Genomic DNA, 10,543 nt, shown 5'->3' on the forward strand with positions numbered 1-10,543 from the left:
TCGCTTAAATTTTATTTATTTATTTGTACTCTATGTAAATTTATATTTTAATCCATTACATCATTTTCTATATATATTTTTTCTTCACTTTCTCACCATTTGGCGTCTTCCCCTTCTTTTCCTCCATGGCACTAGGCAGCGTGGACAGAGTGTGCTGGCTAGCTTGGTCGGTGGACTGCAACTTCCTAAATCCGTGATCTCACATTTCAAGCCTAAATGCAGTGGACAGTGGGGGTGGTGATTGGGTGGCAGACAGTGGGGTTAGGGGGTGGAGGTTAGGTTGATGAGATTTGAGTGAAGTGGAAAATAGTTTATGGAAAATGAAAGCTTAACCAATTTTTGCCATACGTACTTTTATTTTACTGTCAACATGTAAACAATTTTCGGTTGACCAACATTTTTAGTGGCTCTAAATGCCTGTAAATGCGGAAAATATTTTCTGGAAATCAGTTTCCATCAAACCAAACACATTATTGTTACTTGAATTTCTTCACGGTCAAATTTTATACTTTCAATATTGTTTAATAATATATTTACTCTAATTTCTGAAAATGTTTTTTGGATTGAAGATTCACCTGCTCCTGCTATGGAGGCTTTGTATTCAATCATAAATGAAATCGTTGTTCATGTTAAAAAAGAAAAGAAAAAAAAAGGTAGCCCAAGTAGCAAGTCCTACATCCTTTATGGATTTGAAATTTGCTTCTTCGTCTTTAAAATTTTGAGCATGGCATATCTGATTTTCTGTCTATATGTTAGATATTGGCAGCCTTGGCTACTTTTGAAGCGTAGGTCCAAAGCCGCTTCCTTGCGTGGCTTGTATAGCCCATTTGAACTCTTCTTCCCACTGATCAATCTGACTCTGTATATAGCAACAATCCAAAAGGCATTATGTATTGCGAAACTGTCGGCACAAAAAAAATTGCTATGTTAGCTTTGTTCAAAAGGGAACTCTAAGACTGTATATCTATATATGGCACAAACTATGCAAACTTGCAGAGGCTGTTCAACTACAGTCAAATCTGAGCTTATAATTTCCTGAGTTTGTAATATACAGGGACAAAGAAAGATGTCATGTGGCCCAGTAAAGAAAGTAATAATAAATAAATTCAAGAGAAAAAAAGATTAGTAACATAAAAACCATCAGTTAGTTTTGGAAATGCAAACCAAGCGTTACAAAGATAATAGCCTGCTGCCAATATCTGCATAGACAACTTATGGCAAGTGGAACATGCAGGTCTACCATCACCTTAAGAGAGACCAGATTCAATTTTAAATACAAGAAGCAGATTAAATTATAGCACTCTTCTGGAGTGGCTGAGTCCACAGCAACAGTAGAGCCTTTAAGTTCACGCATTTTAGACATAAGCCAATCTACTGAATCTGAAAACAGACCAGGTATAGTATGACGTTAAATGGAAGACCAATTTGTGTGCAGACACACAATACAGAATACAACAAATGATGAAGTTCGACAATTGTCAATCTTCCAAAAGACACCTCTAGCACCATATTTACATTATAGAATCTCTTGATTATATTAAAACACCATATGTAATTCTACAAATTCACTTGAATAAAACCAGAATACAAAAACCTTTTAGACTCCAGCTTCACTTCCTGCATTTTCATACATCACAATTTCCAATGTTTTGTCACTGGATCCTGAAATGCAAGCAACTTCAAATTTCAACATTTTGATGTAAAAATAAAATGAGAATGCAGTTCAATGTAGAGAAATACACAAGCAAGAAACTCAAAAAAATTAGATTACAGGTAACCGCACATCACTATAATATAGTGTAAGTACTTATTGAGCCCAAAAAAGAAATGTCAAAAACACTATACTCTGTTAAAGTTGGCCAAGGCCAAATTTCTGTTATAGTTAAGAGAATACTGTATACCTTAGGTATGTAAGCATTCGTATAGTAACTGCAACCATTGTCAACAATCCAACAAATTTTAATTATTTTACAATCCTACAGCATTAATCAGTGATGCATGCAGTCATTAAAGCATTTAGATTTGCTAGATCTTGCTAACTACAACGGCAAGAGGTGGTGCATTTGATGAAGAGATAATTTGATAGCTATGAAAATCATTACGTGTGACCACTACAGCAAACTTGACTTGTTTCAACCCACTTTTCTCAAGGGTTGACTAAAAAGTGCCGAAACCATCACTAAAAATTGGAGCGCATGGTTAAGTTTGATTAGCTTTATTCCGAGGGTCATTAAAATCCTTGAAATAAACCTATACAACCCTCGGAAGGGCTAGTTTTTACACTCCAGCGCTAATTTTACCTCCAAATTCAAGCATTTTTCAACATCCTATGGCAACCTTTGATAGAAGATATCTCAAAATTTCCAACCCTTGAAATAAAGTCCAAAATTAAAATACAAAAGGGAAAACTCATTTTTTTCACGCTCCACACTCAGAAACTGCTCACACCATCAGAAAATTCTCTCAAAATCGGAGCTCATCTCAGAAAATTCTCTCAAAATCGATCTGAGCTCATCTCAAAAAACTCAAAGATCGGAGCTCATCTCATCTCAGACGGGCTGATTTGCGGTGGTCAGCTATCTCATCTCTGACGACAAGCGAGCCATTGCGGTGGTCAGCTATCTCATCTTCACCACCCCATTTTCCGATTACAGGTCTGTCTCTCTCTGTTTGTTTCCTGAGAAATTTTGGAAATTACACTTATATCCGATTCTACTAGGTACGATCTTCTACGGCTTTTCATTTCATTGCATTTCTTTAGATTTACTCGGATTCTGTATTTGGAGAAATTGTTTGAAATGAATAGGCTTTGTTTGGGTTTTTATTTATTTAAACAGTTATATTTATTTCAATTGCTTTGAAATTCTAGCTCAATTCATTAGCTTTGTGGTGGAATTTGAGCTCGATTAAATTTCTTTGGACTCGTTTAGAATCTGTTTGGTTGTTGAGAAATCTTAGGAAAATAAATGAGTTTGTATTGTATGGGTTTTGTTGAGATTTTTTTTGTTGAAAATTTTTATTTTTTATTTATTTTTTATTTTTTATAATTTTATTATTGGTGTTTTCAATTGGTAAATTTTCTAGCTTGAATCCCTAACCATTAACTTGTGCTGAAATTTGAGTTCTATTAAATTTCTTTGATTCATTCGAGAATCTGTTTGGTTGTCTAAATATTGTAGAAAAAGAATGATGTATTGGAGAGGATTTTGGGATTGATTTGTACATTTTGGTTTGATTTGAGCTTAAATTATTGGTTGATTTTGCTATTTGGATTTTGGATGAAAAATAACACGTTTGAAATTGTTAGCCTAAAGATTGAATTGTCAATAACTGAGTCTGTGGCTGGCACACCTTAGAATGTTTTTCCTCCAAGAATATGTGTGCAGTCATTAAAGCCATCATCTAGGATCCTACAAGACGCATGCACACAAAAGGAGGAAAGGGAAACAAAGAAGAAAAACTTTAGACTCCATACCAATTGCACTCTATTGTTCTTGTTGGCCATTTTATTTATTACTGTGGAGATGGGCAAAGGGAAGTGTGTCACATAAAAGTATAACCTGTTGAGAGATTATAGTAGGGAAAAATCTGAAGAACAGGACAATGTTTTACTCAATGGAAGAGGGGAAAGAGTTTGATTCATGACAACTGTCAAGTACATGGTGTAGACATGAGAGATCTCTAACATAAAAGTATTGGTACCACTAGTAATGTAAAACTGATGTCAGTGACAGTCATTTTAAGTAAAACGCTAACCAAAAGGTCCCAAGGAGAGCATATAGCTACATCACCAGCAATAGGAACATTCTCTCCATCCTCCCCAAGATATTTTACCTGCAAACAAGTATCAAATTAAAGGATTTAACCTTTAAAGTAGAATGTCAAAAGTATATAATAAAATTTGGCTCACAAACTAATGCTTCCAATGGTATACAGTTTCCAAGAGTGGCTATGCAGCATGTTGTCTATTACAAATCAATATTAGCAACTTTTAAGCAGACAATGCCACATAAAGAAATTAAAACAATATTATGATTTACGTCCCTTGCCCCCATACTCCACAAGAACTTTGTACTTGTGGAGTGACTATCATCGCTAAGGGTGCAGAGTGGTAGCACAAATAGAGCTCTAATACCATGCTAAAAGAGAAACTCTCAATAAACTGATAGGAATTCTATCGGTATACTTACTTTAATTAGAATTAACAGAGAGAGAACTAATCTAACTCTCTCTGTAACTAATCCAAATCTAGCCGCTATACAAGAAAAACAGAATGTAAATAGCTTATTTACAAACAGCCAATCAGATAAAAACACATGTGGCTAGCACACTTAATCTGACATGTGCCTCTTACGTGAACTTTTAACATTACCCGCTGTAGCTGTTGTGTTTTGACCGATGTACATATGAGTTGCAGTTTAGACAGATGCAAGCTGTAGCTGCATCAAACTCTTACTGCTTAACAAATTCAGAAGATGTGCGTTTGGGAAACGTGCCTTTTGCAGGCACAGGAGGCACAGTTCCTAATGGCGGTGATTCAATAAAAGTGCTATCACCTTAAGCTGTGCACAGTGCCACATAAGCTGTGTACTACGACGTATAATATTATGATCAGTTGTTTTGGGGAGCAGCAGAGGTGGAAGGATGTGAAGGGCTTATTTGGGAGGATGCAGAGTCAGGGGTTATTGCCTATTGTGGTTACATACACGACATTGGTTGATATTTATGGAAAGTCGGGGAGGTTTGATGACGCGATTGAGTGCTTGGATGTTATGAAGTCTGCAGGGTTGAAGCCGCCCTCCACAATGTACAATGCCTTGATTAATGCCTATGTACAGAAGGTATGTTGCTTGTTGCATTGATTAAGCAATTTACTTTGAGTGAATATATACATATACTCTATTGCTTTGGCATGGCCATAATAGGATAAGATTATAGGCATCCTGTGTTATTTGTGTCCTGCATATATCAAAACGTGTTTATATTGTTAACAACATCTTCTATACCTTTTTTTATTGCCAATGTTGGTGACTCAAAGGCCCTTTTATGCACAAAGAAAATCCAGTCTGGTCAGGGTACTGGTTCTCTGATATCTCCCTTTTTTTTTGTTAAGTAGTGATATTGATTATTGACTCTTTAACCGGTTGCATCCAGAAGATAATTGATCCTAATGAATGGAAATAAAGGTATAGCTGATTTGAGTTGAAATTAGTTGTGTACTAGATATGCATAGCCTACAGAATCATATGTGAATTAGACAATGATATTGATAAGAGAGAATGACTTCAGAGAGAATAAAAAAGCGACGTGCAGTTAGCATGGTAGTCACAAGACCTCTTGTGCTTGTCCCTGCGAACACATCAAAGTAATCTGCAATTCTAGCTTTGGGGCCATCAATTTTCTGTACCACAAGGTAAAAAATGTAAAAAAACCATGTGAAAAAAATAGTCATATGTTAATTGCCATTACTATTTTGAATAACTTATATGTAGTACCACTTTAGTCAATTTTTGTGGTGTTTGTGCAAAAATTATTGAGGGTAGAAAAGGACAAGGAGAGGGCACAAAAGGATAAGGAGCGAGAAAAACAACATGAGGATCACACTGACAGAGAAATGGTTACAGATGTTGAGGATAAAGTTATTGTAAAACCTGAAGATAATGGTGTATCTGTAGGTAAGTTTACATTGGCATTGAAAGTATTTTCTCTGTTTTCTTGACCTCTCTTTGTATTATCCTTTATACCAACCATGAAGTATAAAACTCTCTGGATGTGTTTTATAGGACCAGAACTAATGGATATCTCTACAACCTTGACTTCTCAGGCATGTGAAATTCCCAGTTCTGATGTGACAATTTGGAAGGACGTACTTTAGAGGTTTGAACATGTCTCCAATCTTTCTGCATTTTTTTGTCCCCCCTTCGCCCACCTCATAATGATTTTCCTTTCTTCCTTCAGGTATGTGCTTGTGCATGGAGTCCAACTGGTTCTCTTCTTGCATCAGGCTAAATATTTCTTTGTTGAATGACATACTTCTTGTGTGATGGTTCATCATGTGTATCTATAACTTATTTTAAACATCTTATGTATATTCTGATACATGCATCTTTCATGTCAACTAATTTGATGCGTTTTCATATTGTGATCCTTTTTTGTTATTGCTGCATTACAGACTTCCTACATCTTAGTCCTTTTGTGTAGTGAATTACAGGTTCCACATTGGATATGATCTTCCAATTGAAGCAAAATCATTATGAAGGGTTCCTGAGAATTGCTTTATTTTTTACTGGAGCAAATAGGGTTTTCTAAGGATTTCTTTTGTGATTATATCAGCTTCTGCATTAAGTCATATTACTGCAGATCATTATATTGTTCAGAAGTAGACTTTAGTATAGAAATGCAGTTGAATGCATCATTAATTTTGAATGAAATGATCATCTGTTTTGATTTGGCAACTAAGAAGTATAACATATTGTATGTGTTAATTTCATTGTAATTCCTGGAATTTCAGATCAGTTTTTGTTATGGTATGGTAACATTATTTAAGGTTGTGAATTTTAATAGTTTTTGGCTGTATGCCTGATAAAACTTCTAGATCCGGAGATTCAACAGCTCGTATATGGACAATAGTGGATGGTAGCTCAAGATCTACTTCTAATGGTCCTTTAAACGTGCTGGTGCTGAAACATGTTAAGGGTAGAACAAATGAGAAGAGTAAAGACGTCACCACACTTGATTGGAATGTGAGTTTTATCTCACTATTCTGACTTAAGTTCATAATAGCTGCTAATTATGCTCTGGCTGAACCCACACTATCGTTTAGTTATACTATCAAATATATTCTCAAAGTTTGCATGTCATAAGCATGTGCTTTTTTAAAGCTTAGCTTTCAACTTGTTGTCTTTTATTATTCTGTACAATATGGTGCTTTATTTTTAGGTTTGATACTTGGTTTGGATTGGAATTATCTCCTGAGAGCCTTGCTTCTGAAGCTTAGAATGAAATAGTCCAACGCTAGAAGAGTGCCTAACTGCCAAGAATTTAGCATGGTCCATGTTGATTTCATGTATATGGAAATGATTTTAATTATAAAAACTTAATATAGTCATTTCATTATCTGATACATATTATTCATTATGTACTTTTCATTGGAAGTGTTTTGGCTCAACAACAATAATAGAACCAATGTTATTGTCTCACCATTCTAGATTGTATTATCTGTTTGAAATCATGCTACGGCATTAATTTCAAAGATTCAGTGCTAACTGTATCAATCAGGCAGGAAAGGACACCCAAAAAGATAATAGAGGTGGCACCTTTCTTACATACAGCATGAGTTAGTAACATCTTAGGTATTTGGTATTCCACATCAATGTGGAGAGGGAACAGTTCCCTCCTTTGTGTGAATGATAAGAATGTGCATTTGTACATAGCAGTACTTTTGCATTACTAATATATATATATATATATTAATGTACTTCTTGAAAAGCAAGAAATGCACTTTCGAGATGCTATTTTGATGGTACCAAAGGCTCCTGCTGATGTTGTCACCATTTTGTATGAAAAATTTGTGATACTTTTGCCTGTCCTTATGCAGGGTGATGGAACACTACTTGCAACAAGTTCGTACGATGGGGGCAAGCAAGAATTTGGAGTACAAATGGTAAGCCTTATTAAGTTCAAAACAGAGTGGGTAAGTGTGTGTACTTGTGTGTTAATGATAGTTTAAATTGGTACAGTAATTTATATGCATCATTTATTTGCTTTTTCAAAAATATGTTACATTTTGAAAATCACATGTCAATATGGACTTCATTGTATGACAATTTTTCAATCAAACACCTCAACCATTTAACAAGTGCATGATTAATTGGTTTGTCTATTTCCTGCTGTTCTTAATGCAAGGGAAAGTTGGTGGCTATGCATCAGTCTCTGAAAAGTACCAGGAGAAGGCAGAATCCTTTATGTGAGATCTTTTAAATATTAGTACATCAGGTTGTTTTGCATTGAAATAGAATAATATTAAGATTAGGATTTTGATCATGCATGGTTCTTGTACTGATTCATTTCTCTTCTTCTTCTTCTTCTTCCTTTTTTTTTCTCCTTTATCTAGTTAAAATACTAAATTCCTTTATGTTAATATGAAAATGTCTACATAAACTTCAAGAATGAAGAATTTAGTAACTTGGAAAGCTAATTGAATTTTGTTTTGATATTTGTGCTTTGGTATAATATAGATTTTTTAATATGTGGTTCTTTAAAGTCTACGTGCATAGCTGTGGGTTTTTATTTTTTTAAAGAGAAAAACCTTATTTTGAGGGTTGGGAGGCCCTCAAAAAAGGTTATTGTTCTTTATTCCCTTTTAATTTTTTCAATGGTTGCCAATCCTTGATAAAGATAAAACATTTGTTTTGAGGGTTATGTAGGCTGTTGAAATTTCAGTTCAAGGGTCACGAAGGCTGTAGAAATTTCCGTTTTGAGGGAATTTGTTTCAAAAGTCATCAAGGTTAGTTAAACCCTCAAAATAATATCTTGAAGCATGCAGAATCAAAAAGCCCCTTCTTAAAATCACGATTAAAATTTGCATAAATAAGCACTAAAAACCAACAGCACAACCCCCTTCTCATGGTCTGCACACCTACCACCTCAGCCAAGCCAAGGAGCACACCACATCATTATTGTGCAATGTACCAGCTTAAACTACAAAGATTGTCTCAAACTTAAATACAACCCCAAAGCCGAACCTCAATTTACAAACCAACATGATAAATAGTAGTTTACCTGCTGAACTAGAGCCACCTTAGGCGTAGGGGCAAAAAATACATGTGCTATTTTTGGGGCTTCCTTATCAAGTGACCCAGCTTGTGAATGTGGGTCTTCCAACAACCTGTCCCAAATATACAGTAATATTCTCCTCCAACGCTTTCTGTCATAGCTCCAACTGATACCTTCAGAAAACATACATATACAAGACAACATAATTCACAATAAGCTCCTCCTATTTTCTTGGTAAAAAAAAAAATGCATTTTATGTTAAGGAAATAAATTGCCAACAAAGCCAAACAGACCGGCTTGCTTGAGCAGTGCTTATATGTTATGAAAACAAAAACCATAAGAAAGCATAAACCCCAGCATTTTGTCGCTTGTCCAATTTCTATGAAAAATGTAGGATAAGATAACAAAATATATATGTTCCAAAGGGAACCCAGAAAGTGGAGAACTCAAGAACTAAGTCTGGCACCACTATTTCAGCCCATATTAGTCAGCATTACAGCTCCCAAAACTAAAACATCAAAACAAGATAGAATCAAAAGTTTTGTACCCTTTCTATGTTAATTTTCATCTAGTTTCCCTGTAGCCAAACAGAGAAATAGTCACACACAAGAAACAAATGCAATAAAAAAAAAGGAAAGTTTCTTGGAAAGAAAAGGAAAATCCACATTAGAAAAAAAGTAGACCGACTTAAAAAACATACTTTCCAACAATCTTTCAGGGAGTTTTTTGCAATCTTTTGAGTTGTTGAACCCAGTTCCTCTCAAGCATCATCAGCATCAACCCCAGATTACCAAAAGATGGTGTAGTGGGTGGTGGCAGAGGTAGTGGCACCAAAACCCATGCTACTGGCAGTAGGACAATGTCTCTGCCATCCACCATTGCATGGCCTCTTTACAATTAAGATGATGAGAAGTTTCTAATTAATGCCGAATTGTCAAGAATCGTATCTGGATGCTCATAGACTGAAAAAGAAATGCATAGACAACAGGTAAAACTAAATAAATAAAATAAAAGTTTGTGCTGAGTACATTAATAAAGATGATTCTGATCAGCAATAACACAATTAAAGATATTCAATTGATAGAAGATTGTCCTTTGAAATTCGAAAACGGAAAGGCAAAATTTCCACAGCATTCTAATCAACAAACTTAACAAAATTCATCATAGCCTCAGAGATCATGAATAATACAACTGAAAAAATCATTGGCTCCATTTCAGATTTCAAAAGGGTTAATGTAGTGAAAGAAAAAAAGGGCCCGAATAAGTGGGATGCATCTATTGTATTCTCCTATGGAAACTTGTACTAGTAAATACCATCAATAGAGCAAAAAAAGTGTGGATAACCCTCTTACATAATTAAACAAAAATGATGAGCACACAATCAGTTGCACATATCTTGCCTGCTACAGTGTTACTATTTCCCTCGCCAACAAGGTCCAATAACTTCATAGTATCCAGTTTGGGGCAACTAGCAGAAATAAGTACCACAAATTAGTGAATTACAGAAGTAAAATGGCCATTGTCACAAATATTTCTTTTTAAAAAATGAAACCATGCCAAGAAAAAGATTCTAAAAAATAAAAAACTTAAAGAGAAGAAATATATAGCTACAAAAAAGTTCAGTGAGAGAGAGAGAGAGAGAGAGAGAGAGAGAGAAAGATGGTGACTTACACAAAAATCACGAGAAAAAAACAGGTTTATCAGCCTTGCATAGTCATTACAGCTACCACTTTCACTGGAATTCCTCCTCCTCAGAATCAGGGTTACC

General features: G+C 35.1%; 1 long non-coding RNA gene across 4 annotated transcripts; it reads left to right on the forward strand.

The window, feature by feature from the left end:
- The first annotated feature begins 2,146 nt into the window (after positions 1-2,146).
- Positions 2,147-8,277, forward strand: LOC112040940 (uncharacterized). Of its 4 annotated transcripts, none has more exons than XR_010627743.1 (7): positions 2,147-3,995; positions 4,515-5,413; positions 5,544-5,675; positions 5,825-5,877; positions 6,596-6,743; positions 7,598-7,663; positions 7,906-8,276. It is a non-coding gene; the product is annotated as an uncharacterized LOC112040940 (long non-coding RNA). The 4 variants fall into 4 exon arrangements; XR_002886123.2 differs by having other exon boundaries at positions 2,151-4,841; positions 5,290-5,413; positions 7,906-8,275; XR_002886121.2 differs by having other exon boundaries at positions 2,150-5,413; positions 5,784-5,877; positions 7,906-8,277.
- The last annotated feature ends 2,266 nt before the right edge of the window (positions 8,278-10,543 follow it).

This window comes from Quercus suber, unplaced genomic scaffold (genome assembly GCF_002906115.3).
Source record: "Quercus suber isolate HL8 unplaced genomic scaffold, Cork oak 2.0 scaffold_30, whole genome shotgun sequence".
NCBI classification, from domain to species: Eukaryota; Viridiplantae; Streptophyta; class Magnoliopsida; order Fagales; family Fagaceae; genus Quercus; species Quercus suber.